This window comes from Poecilia reticulata, chromosome 9 (genome assembly GCF_904066995.2).
Source record: "Poecilia reticulata chromosome 9, P_reticulata-male-v2, whole genome shotgun sequence".
Taxonomy (NCBI): Eukaryota; Metazoa; Chordata; class Actinopteri; order Cyprinodontiformes; family Poeciliidae; genus Poecilia; species Poecilia reticulata.
In genome coordinates, this window is record NC_088838.1 from 33519606 (window position 1) to 33540863 (window position 21258).

The window sequence follows — 21258 nt, forward strand, 5'->3', positions numbered from 1 at the left end:
ACATAAAGATTAAGATAAATATATAAAAGTCTTTAGTGAATTCTTCTTAATCTTCAAAGTAATGGTCCACTCACCTTTGAGTTTCTTGACTGAAATTAAATCTTGTAAGATTTGAACGTTTTGCAGCCAAAGATTATGTTTCTGTCTTATTGAGTCTAGTGAGTCTTGTGCTTATAAAGCAAAAGTTTAGACCTTGAAGCCAGAAATTGTTACAGTTTACAATCAAACTTTCCCCACGTCATAAGCAGATTATAAGTTGATTGTAATGTAGCAACTTTGTACTTTTTCCATGAACAAATTTTAGATGGAGGAAAAAAATAAATGTAGCACATGTACTAAATAAAATGTGTAACAATGTGGTCTTTGAATTAGAAGGTTATCGTGTAAAATCAGTTCATTGTATCCTTCACACATGCGGGAAATTATGGTAAGAAAATGTTGCTGACTTCATGGCAGTACTCAGAGAGAAGGGGAAGACTGGGAAGCAAACCCCCAACAGCTGGATTGAAAACTAGAGCCTTCATATGTGGGTTGTGCTTAACCCCTGCACCACCACAGCATTCCCTGTAGTAGTATTTCAAAACGCACATTTCTATGTTAATATATACTTTACACTGTTCTTAGTGTTAACTTTTGACAAAATACACTAATGTTGAGTAAGTTAACACTGATGTGTTTAATTTCAACTACTGTGAGTGTTGATTCAACTATCACAAATAACACTTTCAAAAGTCTCATTTCTACACCAATATAGACACTTTCAAAGATTACCATTTAAAAGTTAGCAATGCATAACTATGTGATATGCTATGTGATTCAGAAGCATGGAAAATGCCAAAAATAAGTCATTTTAATTTTACTTCCCCTCTTTTCGTCAGTGCATCAGGTCATTATCTCAGTCTTTGAAAGAGGAACGACTATCATATTCAGTTTAATAGAAAAAAGTTCATGTTTCCATATATATTTTATCCACATTTCCTTTCTAAGGGGCTCTCCCACTGGTAAAAACATTTAGCTGGCAGCACAATTTATCCAGTAAATCATGCAATGTAGATTTAAAGGGCCGTTATTTGTGCGATTCTTCTGTTGATGAAGGTTCTCTGTGGCCTATTTGAAGTGCTAAATAAAAAGGTTCTCAACACAAACGGGAGGCTGCAGCCACGACAGTCCCCCACTTCACACACTCCAGATAATTGAGACAAAAGTTGAGAGATAAAAAACACAAATGTTATAATCTTAGCATGTTGATGAAAGATTTAATACAAAAGAATAGGACAATTTATAGACTTTGGAGTATTACGTAAATTTAATAGTCGGTGTATGATCTTACAGTTGATGAGTAAAAGAAAAAAAACAGCAAAACAAGATTATTCCATAAATCTTATTAGAAAATCATTAAAGATAAAAAACATTCCTAACTTTTGTGCCTCTCAGACGTGTGCAAAAGATTCAGGTAAAGTTCAACTCAGAAGGTGAAATGAATCAAAGTATGCATCAATAAGAATTTCCTTTCTCTCTGAATGTAATTTTTTCTTTTTCTTTTTTGTAGTTTTACTAATTCAGGGTAAAATCACTTTGTCAGTATGGCAGATAGCTCTAAAATATTCTTCTAATTTAGGCAAATCTCAACCTGGTGACTAACACAGAGCCCTTTGTGGTCTTCCCGCCCAGGAATTTCACCGTACATTCTATAGGCTTTTCAAAATCGGCTTCTTCAAGTGGGAAGGTGATGGTCGACGTTGTTGACCACATCAATGTATCCTCCCGTTTTGTCATCACTGTCATCGTTCCTGAGAGGCTCCAGGAGAAATTTGGAGGAGATGCTGGACAGACGTGAGTGACTTTGCAGGTGGCAATCACTTTATCCCTGTAGCGTACAGTCATCTCAGGACGTTTAGGAACTTCTGTACAATCAACAATTGTCACAAAATCACTTGTTAAGTAGTTATTTAAACGTGTTTTACTATCTTAAAGTAAATGGTTTAGAATTACTGAAAAGGTTTCCAATATACTCACTGAAGACGTCGAGGCTCACCTTGTAGTCATAGTAGGAGGCGCTGGCAAATGTTGGAATTTCAATTCTGAAGAGAAACAAACCAGCATCTTCAATTCTGGCGTCATTCAGCTGCCAGGTGCAGTTTCCGCTTTGAGCGCTTCCTAACATTCTGGTTCGACCGCGGAACTCTTCTGCAAGTTCCAAATCGGGGATATTTGATGCGACCACCAAGGGGTCTTTTATCCAGAATGCCCGATAAGTTTTCAATCTTTTACATGCTGTGGGATGCGCGTATATACAGGGAATGAACGCACATTGGCTTTGAAGGACAGAGACTTTTGATGGCACTTTTATCATCCAGTCCTCGGGCACGAATTTAGATTCAGCCATTCCTGTAATAAAAGCACAAACATAAGAATACTTTGTTTGCTGTAATGGTGACATGTGCCTGTTGTTTTTGTTTTGAGTCCATCCATGTCGTGTCCCTCATCTCCCTGATTCCCTGCAGCTGTGTCGCTCCCTGATTGCTCCCCTTCTTAAACCTCCCTCTGCAACCCGCACACTGCCAGATTACCGAACGCTTTCAGCAAGTAGTTTCTAGGGAAGCCGTGTTTTGGAGCAGAGCAGGTGTCGGTGAAGCAACAAACAAACAAACAAACAAACAAACAAACAAACAAACAAACAAACAAACAAACGAAGACGGTAGGAGTGATTTGGCGGATTGCATAAACTGTACATTGACTGTATCAGCATGGCTTCTACTTCAGGAGGGAATAGTGGTAATGAAATGGAATGGATGATATCAAGGTCAGCAAGAATGAAAAGAGCACTTAGGAAGAGACAAGAAAGGGAAAGAAGTTGGTCGGAAGAAAGTGAAGCCAGAGAAGAAGCCAACAAAAAGACAAAAACTAACGACAGCGCGAGTACAAGAGAAAAGATCAACTTTAATAGAGAAGTGGAATTTAAGGTAATAGTGGAATTTAAGCAAGAAGGAGGATTTATCCACCCAATAAAGCTGACTAGAGCAATAGAGGAAGAGATAGGAAAAATTAAAACGGCTAGAATCATGAGTAACAAAAGAGTGCTAATCTATGCTAGCAGTGAAACTCAACAACAAAAGATAATCAGAATGAAAAACTTGATGGGGGAAAGAATCAAAGCACATATTCCAGGGTCCTTAGCAAGGCTGAGGGGAGTTATATCAGGAGTTCCAACAGAAATATCAATGCAGGAGTTGAAAAAAGAAATTAAAGGAGGAAAAATAACAGATGCCACCAGGATTAAAAGTAAAAGAGATGGAGAACTCAAAGATACAATGGCAGTAATTCTGCAATTTGAAAATATCATGCCAGAAAATATTCAACTAGGATATTTGAATTACAGAGTCAGAGAATACATCCCAAAACCCCTCAGATGCTTTGCTTGTCAAAGAATGGGACACATTGCAAAAGATTGTAAAGGAAAACCCAGGTGTGCAAGATGTGGAGGTCCACATGAATATGGAAAATGTGAAAAAGAAGCTAAAGTCAAATGCTGTAACTGTGGAGGAGAGCATAGTGCAGCATATGGTGGATGCAAAATACAAAAGGAAGCTAGAGAAGCTCAAAGAATTAAAATAACAGAAAGAGTCTCGTATGCCGAAGCCTTAAAAAGAGTAAGGAAAGATGATTCAAGAGAAATTAGGTCAGGAGAAACGGGGCAAAGAAACACAATTTGGAGTTCAAATCGAGGGCAGAATGAGCAAAGACAAAGCTCATCTCCAACAACAATTATACAAAAACATGCTCACATAAATGTAAAGTGGATGAAAATTCAATGGTGGTGAAAAAAGAAAACTTTGTCGCATTTATGTGCCACATTATTAATGTTACAGTTCAAATGAAGAAGAAAAGTGATAAAATAAAAGCAATTGTAACAGCGGCAGGAAGATTTCTAGATATGAAAGAAATCCAAGCAGATCAGATTCACACCATTTTAAGTGCCACAGAAACGACAGAGAATACTCAGGAATAGACTCTCATAATAGTTATTCATATTCTTCAATGGAATGCTAGAAGTTTAATTGCCAATGGACAAGAACTTAAAAAATGTATTTATGATTTAGAAATAATTCCAGATATAATATGTATACAAGAAACATGGTTGAAACCTAACCTAGAATTTAAAATTCCAGGATATAACGTAGAAAGACAGGATAGAAGTAATGGTAGTGGAGGTGGATGTGCCACTTTAATTAAGGATGGAATAGCTTATAAGAGAAACATAATAAATAAAGATTTAGAATGTGTTAATATAGAAATATTTAAACTAAGAAAATATGGAAATATTACAATTATAAATTATTATAATCCTTGTAAAAGTCTTGATAGTGAAATATTTACAGAAGTTGCAGGAAATATAAATAGAAGAGAACTATGGTGTGGTGATTTTAACGCACACAATAGTCTATGGGGTAGCAAGAAAACAGATCATAATGGTATCATAGTTGAAGAAATGATGGATGAAAGGTCATTAGTCTGTCTAAATAATGGAAAAGGTACAAGAGTAAATATGCACAAAAATACAGTGTCATGTCTAGATGTTACATTAATAACTGACTGTCTTGTTAGTTCATGTGAATGGGATATTCACAGGGAGACTACACTAGGCAGTGATCATTTTCCAGTGAGTACAATAATTAATGACAGTATAAATAGGCAACAAGAATTTATACTAACAAGATGGTGCTTTAAAAAAGCCAATTGGCAAAAATTCAAAATTAATTGTGAAAAAACCAGCCATATGGTTACATTAAATGGTAACATTGAGGAATGTACAAAACAGATAACAGAACACATTTTAAATGCTGCAAATTATAGCATACCAAAAATCAAAGTCAAAGGTAAGAAAAAAGTAGTTCCCTGGTGGAATGATGAATGCAGTACAGCAATTAAAGATCGTAACAAAGCATTTAAAATATTACAGAAAAATTTAACAATCGAAAACCTTATTGAATATAAAAAGAAAAGAGCAATAGCTCGGAAAATTATTAAAGGGGCTAAAACGAAAACATGGAGAGAATATTGTTCCTCAATAGGTTCAGAAATAAAATTACAGAATGTTTGGTCAATGTTTAGGAAAATGACGGGGAAAAGAAATGAAGTTAAAATACCAGCATTAGTCCGAGGACAGGAAATATTAGTTTTAAATAAAGATAAAGCAGAACTATTAGGGGAGACTTTTGCTGCAGTTCACAGTGGAGAACATCTTACAGACATTCATAGACAGCAGAAAATACAAAAATTAGGAAATTATAAAAATATTTTAGAAAAATGTCAGAAATGCATGTCAACACTAGACATGAATATAACCATGAAGGAAATGAAAACGGTACTGAAAGGGACAGGATATTCAGCTCCAGGGGAGGATCAATTATGTTATGTTTCAACAGATACCAGAAGTAACATTGAAATTAATATTACAATTATTTAATAGAATATGGAATGAAGGTTTAATACCAAATAGCTGGAAAAGGGCAATAATACTACCATTTAATAAACCAGGGAAAGATCCTACTAGTCCAAATAACTATAGACCAATAGCTTTAACTTCTCATTTAAGTAAATGGATGGAGAAAATAATAGTTAGTAGATTAGGATATATTATTGAGCATAAGAAACTAATAAATGGATACCAGTGTGGCTTTAGAACAGGAAGATCAACAATGGATGCCCTAACCAGAGTATGTAATGACATGGAGAAAGCTTTGAAAATGAAGGAGGTAATGATTATAGTATTTTTTGATATAGAAAAAGCATATGATGCACTGTGGAAAGAAGGATTACTTATAAAAATCAAGCAGATGGGAATTGGTGGAAAGATGTTTAATTGGGTAGCAGATTTTCTGAGGGATAGGAAAATAAAAGTTAAGATTGGGAATGATTATTCAAAAGAGTTTAATGTGGAGAATGGGATACCTCAAGGAAGTGCAATTAGCCCAATATTATTTAATATAATGATTAATGACATTTTTTCTGACTCTGATAAATGTATAAATTCTGCATTGTATGCAGATGATGGGGCCATATGGATGAGGGGAAAAAATGTAAAATACGTAGTGGAAAAAATTAAAAAAGCAATTAAGAAAGTGGAAAAATGGTCATATGAATGGGGTTTTAAATTATCAGCAAGTAAGTCCTGTTTTATGGTTATTACAAATAAAAGAAATATAGATACAGGAACACTAACATTATACGGACAACCTATAGAAAGAGTTAAAGACTTTAAATATTTAGGATTATGGTTAGATAATTCTTATACATGGAAAACACATATAGAAAAGTTAGAAACTAAATGTAAGAAGGTCATAAATTTACTTAAGGCTGTGGCTGGAAATAACTGGGGTGCAGACAGAGAGTCATTATTAAACATATATAGGGCTCTTATGAGATCAATAATTGATTATGGCAGTTTCATATATAGAGCAGCAGCTAAAACAACACTGCAAAAGATAGACAGACTACAGAGTAGGGCTTTACGTATATGTACAGGAGTGGTAAAAACGACACCTATTAATGCTCTTCTAATAGAGACTGGAGAAACCCCGCTAGAAATGAGAAGAACAAAATTAGCCTTAGTATATTGGATGAAAATTAAAAGTAATGAAGAAGAGAACATAACATCAAATATAGTAAAAAACTGTTGGGAATATGCAAAGTTCCAGAGTAATGGATTCGGATGGATGATAAGTAAACTGACCAAAAAATATGGATTAGAGGATAAGGAAATAGCTCAAATTAATCCAATTAGTGTTATTCCTCCATGGCTATTTCCTGAGATTAATGTAGACATGACAATTCTTAAAATGAAAAGTAACTGGAATTTAAATGAAATAGGTGTAAAGACTGATATATATTTAAGGGAAACATATTATAACTACCTCAAAATTTATTCAGATGGTTCTAAAAATCTCAAAGGATGTGTGGGAATAGGAATAAATATACCAGAGTTTGAAACTTACATCTCCAAAAGACTATCAGATCACCTTTCTGTTTTCACAGCAGAAATGATGGCAGTTATATTAAGCTTGCAGTGGGTAGAGGAGGTTCGCCCAGACAGGGTGGTGATATGTTCAGATTCTAAAGCAGTATTAGAAAGCATTCAGGGAGAAGGAAATAATAGGAAAGATTTAGTATTAGAAACAATACATAGTTTATTTAGATTATATAGAGGTGGTACCGATGTCCGGTTTTGCTGGGTACCAGCTCATGAAGGGGTTAAAGGAAATGAAAAAGCAGACAAATTAGCAAAAAGGGCCTTAGAAATGGCAATAACAATTAGAATTCCTTTTGGGAAAGGGGAAGGGAAATCATGTATTAAAAATAAAGAAATAGAAGAATGGGAAAAAAGGTGGAATGAAGATTAGAAAGAGAGAAGATTGTATAAAGTCCAAAAGTCAGTATTAATTACAAATATTAACGAGAGAAACAGAAGGGAAGAAATAATTATGACCAGATTAAGAGTAGGTCATACCTATTTAAATGACACCTTATATTTAATAGGGAAGAAAAATAATGATAAATGTGAAGGATGTGGTGAGAAAGAAAATGTAGAACATGTATTAATGAACTGTAGAATATATGAATCTGATAGGGAACATTTGAAAAGAATGGTTAGAAGGACAGGTCAAGAATGGAGTCTTAAAGGAATATTAGGAAATGAAGGAAACATAAAGGATATTTATAGACTAAGGAAAGCATTGTTTACTTTTCTTAAAAATACAAGATTAATAAATAGAATTTAAGAGATGTAAAGAAATGTTGCTACACACTCATGTACAGTAGGTGGCGGTATGCACCTTAAAGTTGCTTGCAATCCGCCATAATAGAAAAGAAGAAGAAGAAGTAGTAGTTTCTAGCTCTTCATCCACGCCCTGAGTGTTACTGCCTCACTCTCGTCCTTTGGATTTTCCCCTCTTGCCTTCCCTTGTTGGACTGCTGTTTTTACCTACCCGGATCTCGACCCTAGCCTGTTCTCTGACGCCGCTCACGCCCACTCCCTCGGACTCTGCTGTCTTCCCCTTCGTGTATGACCTCGGCCCGGCTGACCAAGAACTTGGATCTGGACTTTATTCCTCTGATCCTACGTTGTGAGTACGCTGCCCTGCATCTGCGCTTCTCCCTCCGCCCCCACGCACCATCTTCCAGCTAGTGCTACAGCTAGTTATCCAGTGTGCCGCCCTTGGCTGTCTCCAATAAAGATCTGTGGTTTTCTGCTCACTCCTGTCTCGTGGCTGATTTCGGGTCCTCCTAGTGTGTTTTTACAGTTTGCAAGTGGACGGTGATAGAATGATATTCCATGAATTATCATTTTAAGATTATCACCTTGATGAAAGATTTAATACAAAAGAATAGGACAATTTATAGACTTTGGAGTATTACGTAAATTTAATAGTCGGTGTATGATCTTACAGTTGATGAGTAAAAGAAAAAAACCAGCAAAACAAGATTATTCCATAAATCTTATTAGAAAATCATTAAAGATAAAAAACATTCCTAACTTTTGTGCCTCTCAGACGTGTTCAAAAGATTCAGGTAAAGTTCAACTCAGAAGGTGAAATGAATCAAAGTATGCATCAATAAGAATTTCCTTTCTCTCTGAATGTAATTTTTTCTTTTTCTTTTTTGTAGTTTTACTAATTCAGGGTAAAATCACTTTGTCAGTATGGCAGATAGCTCTAAAAATATTCTTCTAATTTAGGCAAATCTCAACCTGGTGACTAACACAGAGCCCTTTGTGGTCTTCCCGCCCAGGAATTTCACCGTACATTCTATAGGCTTTTCAAAATCGGCTTCTTCAAGTGGGAAGGTGATGGTCGACGTTGTTGACCACATCAATGTATCCTCCCGTTTTGTCATCACTGTCATCGTTCCTGAGAGGCTCCAGGAGAAATTTGGAGGAGATGCTGGACAGACGTGAGTGACTTTGCAGGTGGCAATCACTTTCTCCATGAAGTCTACAGTAATCTCAGGAGGTTTAGGAACTTCTGTACAATAAACAATTGTCACAAAATCACTTGTTAAGTAGTTATTTAAACGTGTTTTACTATCTTAAAGTAAATGGTTTAGAATTACTGAAAAGGTTTCCAATATACTCACCGAAGACGTCGAGGGCTATCTTGAACCCAAAGAAGGAGAAGTTGTCAAATTTTGGAATTTCAATTCTGAAGCGAAACAAACCAGCGTCTCTTTTTCTGGCGTCATTCAGCTGCCAGGTGCAGTTTCCGTTTTGAGCGCTTCCTAATATTCTGGTTCGATTGCGGAACTGTTCTGCAAGTTCGAAATCGGGGATATTTGATGCGACCACCAAGGGGTCTCTGTACCAGAATGCCCGATAACCTTTCAATCTTTTACATGCTGTGGGATGCGCGTATATACAGGGAATGAACGCACATTGGCTTTCAAGGACAGAGACTTTTGATGGCACTTTTATCATCCAGTCCTTGGCCGCGAATTGAGATTCAGCCATTCCTGTAATAAAAGCACAAACACAAGAATACTTTGTTAGCAAATGGACGGTGATAGAATGATGATATTCCATGAATTATCATTTTAAGATTAAACTTACCACAAACCATAAGGATTAAAAGTGATAACTTCAGATCCATCATCAGCTGACTAGAAGTCTAAAAAAACCCAAACATAAATATTAAGATAAATATATAAAAGTCTTTAGTGAATTCTTCTTAATCTTCAAAGTAATGGTCCACTCACCTTTGAGTTTCTTTAACATATGACTGAAATTAAATCTTGTAAGATTTGAACGTTTTGCAGCCAAAGATGATGTTTCTGTCCTATTGAGTCTAGTGAGTCTTGTGCTTATAAAGCAAAAGTTTGGACCTTGAAGCCAGAAATTGTTACAGTTTACAATAAAACTTTCCCCACGTCATGAGCTGATTGTAATGTAGCAACTTTGTACTTTTTCCATGAACAAATTTTAGATGGAGGAAAAAAAATAAATGAAGCACATGTACTAAATAAAATGTGTAACAATGTGGTCCTTGAATTAGAAGATTTTTGTGTAAAATCAGTTCATTTTATCCTTATGAATCACTTCCTGAAAGTCAGCACAGTGTACCAGGTGTGGAGCAGTTAAATGTAGTAATGCTGGACATCAGATCAAATCTTTGGAAATTTAATATTTTTCATCAGTGGAAAAAAGGGGTAAGAAAATGTTGCTGACATCATGGCAGTACTCAGATAAATGTTAAAATGCAATAAGAAATGTATAATTTTACTGCTTTTCCTTTTAATATGTTTGCTAATGTAAAGACATCTGCAACCAAGCAATGTTACATGAGAACCAGTTTTCTTTTTGTACCATCCATCCATTCGTCCATCCGTCTGTCCGTCCGTCCGTCCATCCGGGGTCGGGTCGTGGGGTCAGTAGCCTAAGGAAGGAGGCTCAGAGATTGCTCTCCCAAGCCTCTTGTTCCAGCTCCTCTGGGGGAACCCATGGCGTTCCCAGAGAAACATCGTCAGCGTGTCCTGGGTCTTCCACAGACCTCCTCCCGGTGGGACATGAACTCCTCACCAGGGAGGCGTCCAGGAGGCATCCTGACCAGATGGAGCCAGAGGAGCCAGTCATCTCAACTGGCTCCTCTCGACGTGAAGGAGCAGAGTCTCTACTCTGAGTCTCTCCTGGATATCTGACCTTCTCACCCCACCTCTATGGGCGACCCCAGACACCCTACAGGGAAATCTAATTTTGGCCGCTTGTATCCGTGACCTCGTTCTTTCGGTCATGACCCAAAGCTCATGACCATAGATGAGGATAAGAACGTAGATCAACCGGTAAATCAAGAGCTTCGCTTTTTGGCTCAGCTCTCCCTTCACCATGACAGATCGGTGCAGCGCCGCTTCACTGCTGCACCGATCCGCCTGTCGATCTCCTGCTCCATTTTTCCCTCATTGGTGAACAAGATCCTGAGATACTTGATCTCCTCCACTTGGGGCAGGACTTCCTCCCCGACCCAAAGAAGACACTCTGTACTTTTATGCATTTATTTCTATAGCTATGAAGTTTTATTTTATTTGAGATGATAAAAAAAGAACACTGAACACATTGATCAACAGGTTTTGTCATTTAACACACTGCATCTCTTGGTTTTCTCATCCAAGATGTCAGACACACACAGACATGCAAACACACACAAATAATACACATGCACAATACAGTACAGGTGGTAATGTTAGCTAGTTGGTAAGATAACTAGTGTTGGCTAACTTTGAAAAAGGCTAACATGTTGATTTGTGACAATAACGCTGTCACAGTACTCATGATTGACACACACACACACATTTGTGAGATAAAAAATAAAGATAATATATGTAAGAGTTCTTGCTGTGTAAAATAATATTAGTTAGGGGTGACACTTAGGTCTCAGTGTGTTTGGTTCACAAAAAAATGTTTTTTTTTTGGTAAGTTTGTAAGAAACAAAGATTCCCATTAAACTCCATAGGAAATGAATGCGGGTCATTTTGGACCCACTCACAGAAGAATGGGATAGTGATGTAAAACATGCCATTTCCTAAAATGTATAAAAGATAAATTAAACATTTGAATTGCATGATATCAGCAACATGTTTCTTGAGGAACACCTGGAATATGTAGTGATGAAAACTTTTAATCACAAAGATATTGCAAAAAGATGACATGACCTCACCGGGTCAAAAAAACACAGTTACACATCAGAGGGTTAAATAAAAGCATAAAATATTTATTTTCTCAGGTATGTGTTTATTAGTTGTCAATTGTGTCAAAATATCAATTGAGAAAGAAATGTACTGAAAATCTAAACCATCTGAATATATTTTACCATCTACATTAATCAACTTGAAGGAGCAGCAGGTTTGTCCTGTTTGCAGACGAGGTATAAATTTGTTTCAATGAAATGGGGTCCAGACAGAAACACGGTTTAATCTGAAGATTCTGGAGGATGTGTGAACAAGTCCGTCACCATGAAACATTTTACTGTATGATAAGTTGATAATATTGTTCTTTTGAGGCCATTTTTTAAAGTAATATAATGGTAATGATGAAATAATAATGCAACACATTCTCAAAGGTAATTAGACTTTAAATTCTAATGAGCATTTAACTCTGGAACTGGAAGACAATTTCAGTATGCAGAATAAATCAAACTAATGAATTTTGAAGTTTTTAAAACAAAATTCGATTGTGGAACTCACGTGAAAGTCTCAACTCGGGGATATTTGATGCGACCAACAAGCGCCATCTGAACCAGAATGCCCGAAAATTGTTCAATGTTTTACTGGACTTGGGATGCGAGTATACACAGGGACTGACCGCACATTGGCTTTGAAGGACAGAGATTCTTGATGGCACATTTATCATCCAGTCCTTGCCCAAGATTTGAGATTCAGCCATTCCTGTAATAAAAGCACAAACACAAGAATACTTTGTTAGCAAGTGGACGGTGATAGAATGATGATATTCCATGAATTATCATTTTAAGATTAAACTTACCACAAACCATAAGGATTAAGAGCCATAACTTCAGAACCATCATCAGCTGACTAGAAGTCTAAAAAAAAATCATAAAGATTAAGATAAATATATAAAAGTCTTTAGTTAATTCTTCTTAATCTTCAAAGTAATGGCCCACTCACCTTTGAGTTTCTTGACTGAAATTAAATCTTGTAAGATTTGAACGTTTTGCAGCCAAAGATGATGTTTCTGTCCTATTGAGTCTAGTGAGTCTTGTGCTTATAAAGCAAAAGTTTGGACCTTGAAGCCAGAAATTGTTACAGTTTACAATAAAACTTTCCCCACGTCATAAGCAGATTATAAGTTGATTGTAATGTAGCAACTTTGTACTTTTTCCATGAACAAATTTTAGATGGAGGAAAAAAATAAATGTAGCACATGTACTAAATAAAATGTGTAACAATGTGGTCCTTGAATTTGAAGGTTATCGTGTAAAATCAGTTCATCGTATCCTTCACACATGCGGGAAAATGTGGTAAGAAAATGTTGCTGACTTCATGGCAGTACTCAGATAAATGTTAAAATGCAACAAAAATCATGTTTCTGGCTATTTTTTATGGAGGCATTATTTTCCGTTTACGCAAGCTGACTAATTTCTTTAGTAATTATTTCTGACTTTTTTATGCTTTGTCTTGTAAACCAGGTGCTCAGAGTAATTTGAATGAATATGACCGTGACACACACAGATGAGTCTGATTAGTTTTGCTCACACTACTTTTTAAAATATTTATTTATTATCCTAATGTTTCTGCTATATTTCTTGTTTTTCCTTCCAGGCTGGAAGTCTTCCTCCTTCAGATTGGTGAAAACAAGATCAGCACCAAAGACACTTCACCATCATTGACCACAAGACCACCCATGGCCGCTTCCAATGAACTTTCAAAGCTTCACCTTCAGGTCAAAGTACTATGAATGCATGACCTTTGTTGTATATTCCTGTCAGTGCTGTTTGATGTTTTGAAATAAAAGTAGGTTATGTACTGCAACTGGTGCTGGTGTTTTTGTTGATTAAAGTGGCTTCTAATGTCTTTTAAAATGAATTTGGAGATTATTGATGGCCAGTAGTTTCTGGGGGGAAAAAACTTTTTAATTTCTCTAGTGACTTTTATTTGGTAGTAAAAGTCACTAGACTTTTACTACCAAATAGTAAAAGCCTAGTGTGGGTTGTGCTTATGTGGGTTAAGCACAACCCACATATGAAGATATGTGGGTTGTGCTCAACCCCTGCACCACCACAGCATTCCCTGCCAGTAGTATTTCAAAACGCAGATTTCTATGTTAATATATACTTTACACTGTTCTTAGTGTTAACTTTTGACAAAATACACTAATGTTGAGTAAGTTAACACTGATGTGTTTAATTTCAACTACTGTGAGCGTTGATTCAACTATCACAAATAGCACTTTCAAAAGTCTCATTTCAACACCAATATAGACACTTTCAAAGATTACCATTTAAAAGTTAGCAATGCATAACTATGTGATATGCTATGTGATTCAGAAGCATGGAAAATACCAAAAGTAAGTAATTTTAATTTTACTTCCCCTCTTTTCGTCAGTGCATCAGGTCATTATCTCAATCTTTGAAAGAGGAACGACTATCATATTCAGTTTAATAGAAAAAAGTTCATGTTTCCATATATATTTTATCCACATTTCCTTTCTAAGGGGCTCTCCCACTGGTAAAAATATTAGCTGGCAGCACAATTTATCCAGTAAATCATGCAATGTAGATTTAAAGGGCCGTTATTTGTGCGATTCTTCTGTTGATGAAGGTTCTCTGTGGCCTATTTGAAGTGCTAAATAAAAAGGTTCTCAACACAAACGGGAGGCTGCAGCCACGACAGTCCCCCACTTCACACACTCCAGATAATTGAGACAAAAGTTGAGAGATAAAAAACACAAATGTTATAATCTTAGCATGTTGATGAAAGATTTAATACAAACGAATAGGACAATTTATAGACTTTGGAGTATTACGTAAATTTAATAGTCGGTGTATGATCTTACAGTTGATGAGTAAAAGAAAGAAACCAGCAAAACAAGATTATTCCATAAATCTTATTAGAAAATCATTAAAGATAAAAAAACATTCCTAACTTTTGTGCATCTCAGACGTGTTCAAAAGATTCAGGTAAAGTTCAACTCAGAAGGTGAAATGAATCAAAGTATGCATCAATAAGAATTTCCTTTCTCTCTGAATGTAATTTTTTCTTTTTCTTTTTTGTAGTTTTACTAATTCAGGGTAAAATCACTTTGTCAGTATGGCAGATAGCTCTAAAAATATTCTTCTAATTTAGGTAAATCTCAACCTGGTGACTAACACAGAGCCCTTTGTGGTCTTCCCGCCCAGGAATTTCACCGTACATTCTACAGGCTTTTTAATGTCGGCTTCTTGAGGAGTGAAGGTGATGGTCGACGTTGTTGACCACATCAATGTATCCTCCCGTTTTGTCATCACTGTCATCGTTCCTGAGAGGCTCCAGGAGAAATTTGGAGGAGATGCTGGACAGACGTGAGTGACTTTGCAGGTGGCAATCACTTTCTCCATGAAGTCTACAGTAATCTCAGGAGGTTTAGGAAATTCTGTACAATCAACAATTGTTACAAAATCACTTGTTAAGTAGTTATTTAAACGTGTTTTACTATCTTAAAGTAAATGGTTTAGAATTACTGAAAAGGTTTCCAATATACTCACTGAAGACGTCGAGGGACACCTGGTAGTTATAGTAGGAGAGGCTGTCAAGTGTTGGAATTTCAATTCTGAAGAGAAAAAAACCAGCGTCTCCAATTCTGGCGTCATTCAGCTGCCAGGTGCAGTTTCCGCTTTGAGCGCTTCCTAACATTCTGGTTCGACCGCGGAACTGTTCTGTAAGTTCGAAATCGGGGATATTTGATGCGACCACCAAGTGGTCTCTGTACCAGAATGCCCGATAAGTTTTCAATCTTTTACATGCTGTGGGATGCGCGTATATACAGGGAATGAACGCACATTGGCTTTCAAGGACAGAGACTCTTAATGGCACTTTTATCTGCCAGTCCGTGCGCAGGAATTTAGATTCAGCCATTCCTGTAATAAAAGCACAAACATAAGAATACTTTGTTTGCTGTAATGGTGACATGTGCCTGTTGTTTTTGTTTTGAGTCCATCCATGTCGTGTCCCTCATCTCCCTGATTCCCTGCAGCTGTGTCGCTCCCTGATTGCTCCCCTTCTTAAACCTCCCTCTGCAACCCGCACACTGCCAGATTACCGAACGCTTTCAGCAAGTAGTTTCTAGCTCTTCATCCACGCCCTGAGTGTTACTGCCTCGCTCTTGTCCTTTGGATTTTCCCCTCTTGCCTTCCCTTGTTGGACTGCTGTTTTTACCTACCCGGATCTCGACCCTAGCCTGTTCTCTGACGCCGCTCACGCCCACTCCCTCGGACTCTGCTGTCTTCCCCTTCGTGTATGACCTCGGCCCGGCTGACCAAGAACTTGGATCTGGACTTTATTCCTCTGATCCTATGTTGTGAGTACGCTGCCCTGCATCTGCGCTTCTCCCTCCGCCCCCACGCACCATCTTCCAGCTAGTGCTACAGCTAGTTATCCAGTGTGCCGCCCTTGGCTGTCTCCAATAAAGATCTGTGGTTTTCTGCTCACTCCTGTCTCGTGGCTGATTTCGGGTCCTCCTAGTGTGTTTTTACAGTTTGCAAGTGGACGGTGATAGAATGATATTCCATGAATTATCATTTTAAGATTATCACCTTGATGAAAGATTTAATACAAAAGAATAGGACAATTTATAGACTTTGGAGTATTACGTAAATTTAATAGTCGGTGTATGATCTTACAGTTGATGAGTAAAAGAAAAAAACCAGCAAAACAAGATTATTCCATAAATCTTATTAGAAAATCATTAAAGATAAAAAACATTCCTAACTTTTGTGCCTCTCAGACGTGTTCAAAAGATTCAGGTAAAGTTCAACTCAGAAGGTGAAATGAATCAAAGTATGCATCAATAAGAATTTCCTTTCTCTCTGAATGTAATTTTTTCTTTTTCTTTTTTGTAGTTTTACTAATTCAGGGTAAAATCACTTTGTCAGTATGGCAGATAGCTCTAAAAATATTCTTCTAATTTAGGACTCATTTACGGGACCTCCTGTTGACATACACAGAGCCCTTTGTGGTCTTCCCGCCCAGGAATTTCACCGTACATTCTACAGGCTTTTTAATGTCGGCTTCTTGAGGAGTGAAGGTGATGGTCGACGTTGTTGACCACATCAATGTATCCTCCCGTTTTGTCATCACTGTCATCGTTCCTGAGTGGCTCCAGGAGAAATTTGGAGGAGATGCTGGACAGACGTGAGTAACTTTGCAGGTGGCAATCACTTTATCCCTGGAGCGTACAGTCATCTCAGGACGTTTAGGAACTTCTGTACAATAAACAATTGTCACAAAATCACTTGTTAAGTAGTTATTTAAACGTGTTTTACTATCTTAAAGTAAATGGTTTAGAATTACTGAAAAGGTTTCCAATATACTCACCGAAGACGTGGAGGGCTATCTTGTTCTCATAGTAGGAGAAGCTGTCAAATGTTGGAATTTCAATTCTGAAGAGAAACAAACCATGATCTTCAATTCTGGCGTCATTCAGCTGCCAGGTGCAGTTTCCGCTTCGAGCGCTTCCTAACATTCTGGTTCGATTGCGGAACTGTTCTGTAATTTCCAAATCGGGAACATTTGTTGCGACCAACAACATCCATCTGTACCAGAATGCCCGATAAGTTTTCAATCTTTTACATGCTGTGGCATGCGAGTATATACAGGGAATGAACGCACATTGGCTTTCAAGGACAGAGACTCTTGATGGCACATTTAGATTCCAGCCCTCGGACACATTTTGAGATTCAGCCATTCCTGTAATAAAAGCACAAACACAAGAATACTTTGTTAGCAAATGGACGGTGATAGAATGATGATATTCCATGAATTATCATTTTAAGATTAAACTTACCACAAACCAAAAGAATTGAGAGCCATAACTTCAGATCCATCATCAGCTGACTAGAAGTCTAAAAAAACAGACATAAATATTAAGATAAATATATAAAAGTCTTTAGTGAATTCTTCTTAATCTTCAAAGTAATGGTCCACTCACCTTTGAGTTTCTTTAACATATGAGTGAAATTAAATCTTGTAAGATTTGAACGTTTTGCAGCCAAAGATGATGTTTCTGTCCTATTGAGTCTAGTGAGTCTTGTGCTTATAAAGCCAAAGTTTGGACCTTGAAGCCAGAAATTGTTACAGTTTACAATAAAACTTTCCCCACGTCATGAGCTGATTGTAATGTAGCAACTTTGTACTTTTTCCATGAACAAATTTTAGATGGAGGTAAAAAAAATAAATGAAGCACATGTACTAAATAAAATGTGTCACAATGTGGTCTTTGAATTAGAAGGTTATCGTGTAAAATCAGTTCATTGTATCCTTCACACATGCGGGAAAATGTGGTAAGAAAATGTTGCTGACTTCATGGCAGTACTCAGAGAGAAGGGGAAGACTGGGAAGCGAACCCCCAACAGCTGGATTGAAAACTAGAGCCTTCATATGTGGGTTGTGCTTAACCCCTGCACCACCACAGCATTCCCTGTAGTAGTATTTCAAAACGAAGATTTCTATGTTAATATATACTTTACACTGTTCTTAGTGTTAACTTTTGACAAAATACACTAACGTTGAGTAAGTTAACACTGATGTGTTTAATTTCAACTACTGTGAGTGTTGATTCAACTATCACAAATAACACTTTCAAAAGTCTCATTTCTACACCAATATAGACACTTTCAAAGATTACCATTTAAAAGTTAGCAATGCATAACTATGTGATATGCTATGTGATTCAGAAGCATGGAAAATGCCAAAAATAAGTAATTTTAATTTTACTTCCCCTCTTTTCGTCAGTGCATCAGGTCATTATCTCAGTCTTTGAAAGAGGAACGACTATCATATTCAGTTTAATAGAAAAAAGTTCATGTTTCCATATATATTTTATCCACATTTCCTTTCTAAGGGGCTCTCCCACTGGTAAAAATATTTAGCTGGCAGCACAATTTATCCAGTAAATCATGCAATGTAGATTTAAAGGGCCGTTATTTGTGCGATTCTTCTGTTGATGAAGGTTCTCTGTGGCCTATTTGAAGTGCTAAATAAAAAGGTTCTCAACACAAACGGGAGGCTGCAGCCACGACAGTCCCCCACTTCACACACTCCAGATAATTGAGACAAAAGTTGAGAGATAAAAAACACAAATGTTATAATCTTAGCATGTTGATGAAAGATTTAATACAAAAGAATAGGACAATTTATAGACTTTGGAGTATTACGTAAATTTAATAGTCGGTGTATGATCTTACAGTTGATGAGTAAAAGAAAAAAAAACAGCAAAACAAGATTATTCCATAAATCTTATTAGAAAATCATTAAAGATAAAAAAAACATTCCTAACTTTTGTGCCTCTCAGACGTGTTCAAAAGATTCAGGTAAAGTTCAACTCAGAAGGTGAAATGAATCAAAGTATGCATCAATAAGAATTTCCTTTCTCTCTGAATGTAATTTTTTCTTTTTCTTTTTTGTAGTTTTACTAATTCAGGGTAAAATCACTTTGTCATTATGGCAGATAGCTCTAAAAATATTCTTCTAATTTAGGACTCATATACGGGACCTCCTGTTGACATACACAGAGCCCTTTGTGGTCTTCCCGCCCAGGAATTTCACCGTACATTCTAAAGGCTTCTTAATGTCGGCTTCTTGAGGAGTGAAGGTGATGGTCGACGTTGTTGACCACATCAATGTATCCTCCCGTTTTGTCATCACTGTCATCGTTCCTGAGTGGCTCCAGGAGAAATTTGGAGGAGATGCTGGACAGACGTGAGTAACTTTGCAGGTGGCAATCACTTTATCCCTGGAGCGTACAGTCATCTCAGGACGTTTAGGAACTTCTGTACAATAAACAATTGTCACAAAATCACTTGTTAAGTAGTTATTTAAACGTGTTTTACTATCTTAAAGTAAATGGTTTAGAATTACTGAAAAGGTTTCCAATATACTCACCGAAGACGTGGAGGGCTATCTTGTTCTCATAGTAGGAGAAGCTGTCAAATGTTGGAATTTCAATTCTGAAGAGAAACAAACCATGATCTTCAATTCTGGCGTCATTCAGCTGCCAGGTGCAGTTTCCGCTTCGAGCGCTTCCTAACATTCTGGTTCGATTGCGGAACTGTTCTGTAATTTCCAAATCGGGAACATTTGTTGCGACCAACAACATCCATCTGTACCAGAATGCCCGATAAGTTTTCAATCTTTTACATGCTGTGGCATGCGAGTATATACAGGGAATGAACGCACATTGGCTTTCAAGGACAGAGACTCTTGATGGCACATTTAGATTCCAGCCCTCGGACACATTTTGAGATTCAGCCATTCCTGTAATAAAAGCACAAACACAAGAATACTTTGTTAGCAAATGGACGGTGATAGAATGATGATATTCCATGAATTATCATTTTAAGATTAAACTTACCACAAACCAAAAGAATTGAGAGCCATAACTTCAGATCCATCATCAGCTGACTAGAAGTCTAAAAAAACAGACATAAATATTAAGATAAATATATAAAAGTCTTTAGTGAATTCTTAATCTTCAAAGTAATGGTCCACTCACCTTTGAGTTTCTTTAACATATGAGTGAAATTAAATCTTGTAAGATTTGAACGTTTTGCAGCCAAAGATGATGTTTCTGTCCTATTGAGTCTAGTGAGTCTTGTGCTTATAAAGCCAAAGTTTGGACCTTGAAGCCAGAAATTGTTACAGTTTACAATAAAACTTTCCCCACGTCATGAGCTGATTGTAATGTAGCAACTTTGTACTTTTTCCATGAACAAATTTTAGATGGAGGTAAAAAAAATAAATGAAGCACATGTACTAAATAAAATGTGTAACAATGTGGTCTTTGAATTAGAAGGTTATCGTGTAAAATCAGTTCATTGTATCCTTCACACATGCGGGAAAATGTGGTAAGAAAATGTTGCTGACTTCATGGCAGTACTCAGAGAGAAGGGGAAGACTGGGAAGCGAACCCCCAACAGCTGGATTGAAAACTAGAGCCTTCATATGTGGGTTGTGCTTAACCCCTGCACCACCACAGCATTCCCTGCAAGTAGTATTTCAAAACGCAGAATTCTATGTTAATATATACTTTACACTGTTCTTAGTGTTAACTTTTGACAAAATACACTAATGTTGAGTAAGTTAACACTGATGTGTTTAATTTCAACTACTGTGAGCGTTGATTCAACTATCACAAATAGCACTTTCAAAAGTCTCATTTCTACACCAATATAGACACTTTCAAAGATTACCATTTAAAAGTTAGCAATGCATAACTATGTGATATGCTATGTGATTCAGAAGCATGGAAAATGCCAAAAATAAGTAATTTTAATTTTACTTCCCCTCTTTTCGTCAGTGCATCAGGTCATTATCTCAGTCTTTGAAAGAGGAACGACTATCATATTCAGTTTAATAGAAAAAAGTTCATGTTTCCATATATATTTTATCCACATTTCCTTTCTAAGGGGCTCTCCCACTGGTAAAAATATTTAGCTGGCAGCACAATTTATCCAGTAAATCATGCAATGTAGATTTAAAGGGCCGTTATTTGTGCGATTCTTCTGT

The 21258-nt window shown here is 36.7% G+C and overlaps 8 long non-coding RNA genes across 9 annotated transcripts in view; 1 reads left to right on the top strand and 7 right to left on the bottom strand.

Annotated features, from left to right (window-relative positions):
* Window positions 1-171, bottom strand: part of LOC145552894 (uncharacterized) — a 262036-nt gene extending 261865 nt beyond the window's left edge. Inside the window, exon 1 of the long non-coding RNA XR_014089029.1 lies at window positions 75-171. This is a non-coding gene — a long non-coding RNA (uncharacterized LOC145552894). The remainder of the gene's footprint in view (window positions 1-74) is intronic.
* Window positions 172-1844: 1673 nt separating this feature from the next.
* Window positions 1845-17775, bottom strand: LOC145552892 (uncharacterized). Of its 2 annotated transcripts, none has more exons than XR_014089026.1 (4): window positions 17684-17775; window positions 17540-17597; window positions 17071-17442; window positions 1845-1904 (listed from the first exon to the last, which is right to left on the bottom strand). It is a non-coding gene; the product is annotated as an uncharacterized LOC145552892 (long non-coding RNA). The 2 variants fall into 2 exon arrangements; XR_014089025.1 differs by lacking the exon at window positions 1845-1904 and adding an exon at window positions 16275-16958.
* LOC145552900 (uncharacterized) lies at window positions 8344-9224 on the bottom strand. Its single transcript, XR_014089036.1, has 2 exons — window positions 9133-9224; window positions 8344-9020 (listed from the first exon to the last, which is right to left on the bottom strand). It is a non-coding gene; the product is annotated as an uncharacterized LOC145552900 (long non-coding RNA).
* LOC145552904 (uncharacterized) lies at window positions 8564-13530 on the top strand. The gene is made up of 2 exons (XR_014089039.1): window positions 8564-8949; window positions 13321-13530. It is a non-coding gene; the product is annotated as an uncharacterized LOC145552904 (long non-coding RNA).
* Window positions 9222-10044, bottom strand: LOC145552898 (uncharacterized). The gene is made up of 3 exons (XR_014089034.1): window positions 9748-10044; window positions 9602-9659; window positions 9222-9504 (listed from the first exon to the last, which is right to left on the bottom strand). It is a non-coding gene; the product is annotated as an uncharacterized LOC145552898 (long non-coding RNA).
* Window positions 12072-12751, bottom strand: LOC145552899 (uncharacterized). Its single transcript, XR_014089035.1, has 3 exons — window positions 12667-12751; window positions 12524-12581; window positions 12072-12426 (listed from the first exon to the last, which is right to left on the bottom strand). It is a non-coding gene; the product is annotated as an uncharacterized LOC145552899 (long non-coding RNA).
* LOC145552908 (uncharacterized) lies at window positions 14467-16004 on the bottom strand. The gene is made up of 3 exons (XR_014089043.1): window positions 15917-16004; window positions 15243-15614; window positions 14467-15130 (listed from the first exon to the last, which is right to left on the bottom strand). It is a non-coding gene; the product is annotated as an uncharacterized LOC145552908 (long non-coding RNA).
* Window positions 17776-18844: 1069 nt separating the features above from the next.
* Window positions 18845-20337, bottom strand: LOC145552893 (uncharacterized). The gene is made up of 4 exons (XR_014089027.1): window positions 20246-20337; window positions 20105-20162; window positions 19636-20007; window positions 18845-19523 (listed from the first exon to the last, which is right to left on the bottom strand). It is a non-coding gene; the product is annotated as an uncharacterized LOC145552893 (long non-coding RNA).
* Window positions 20338-21258: the final 921 nt, after the last annotated feature.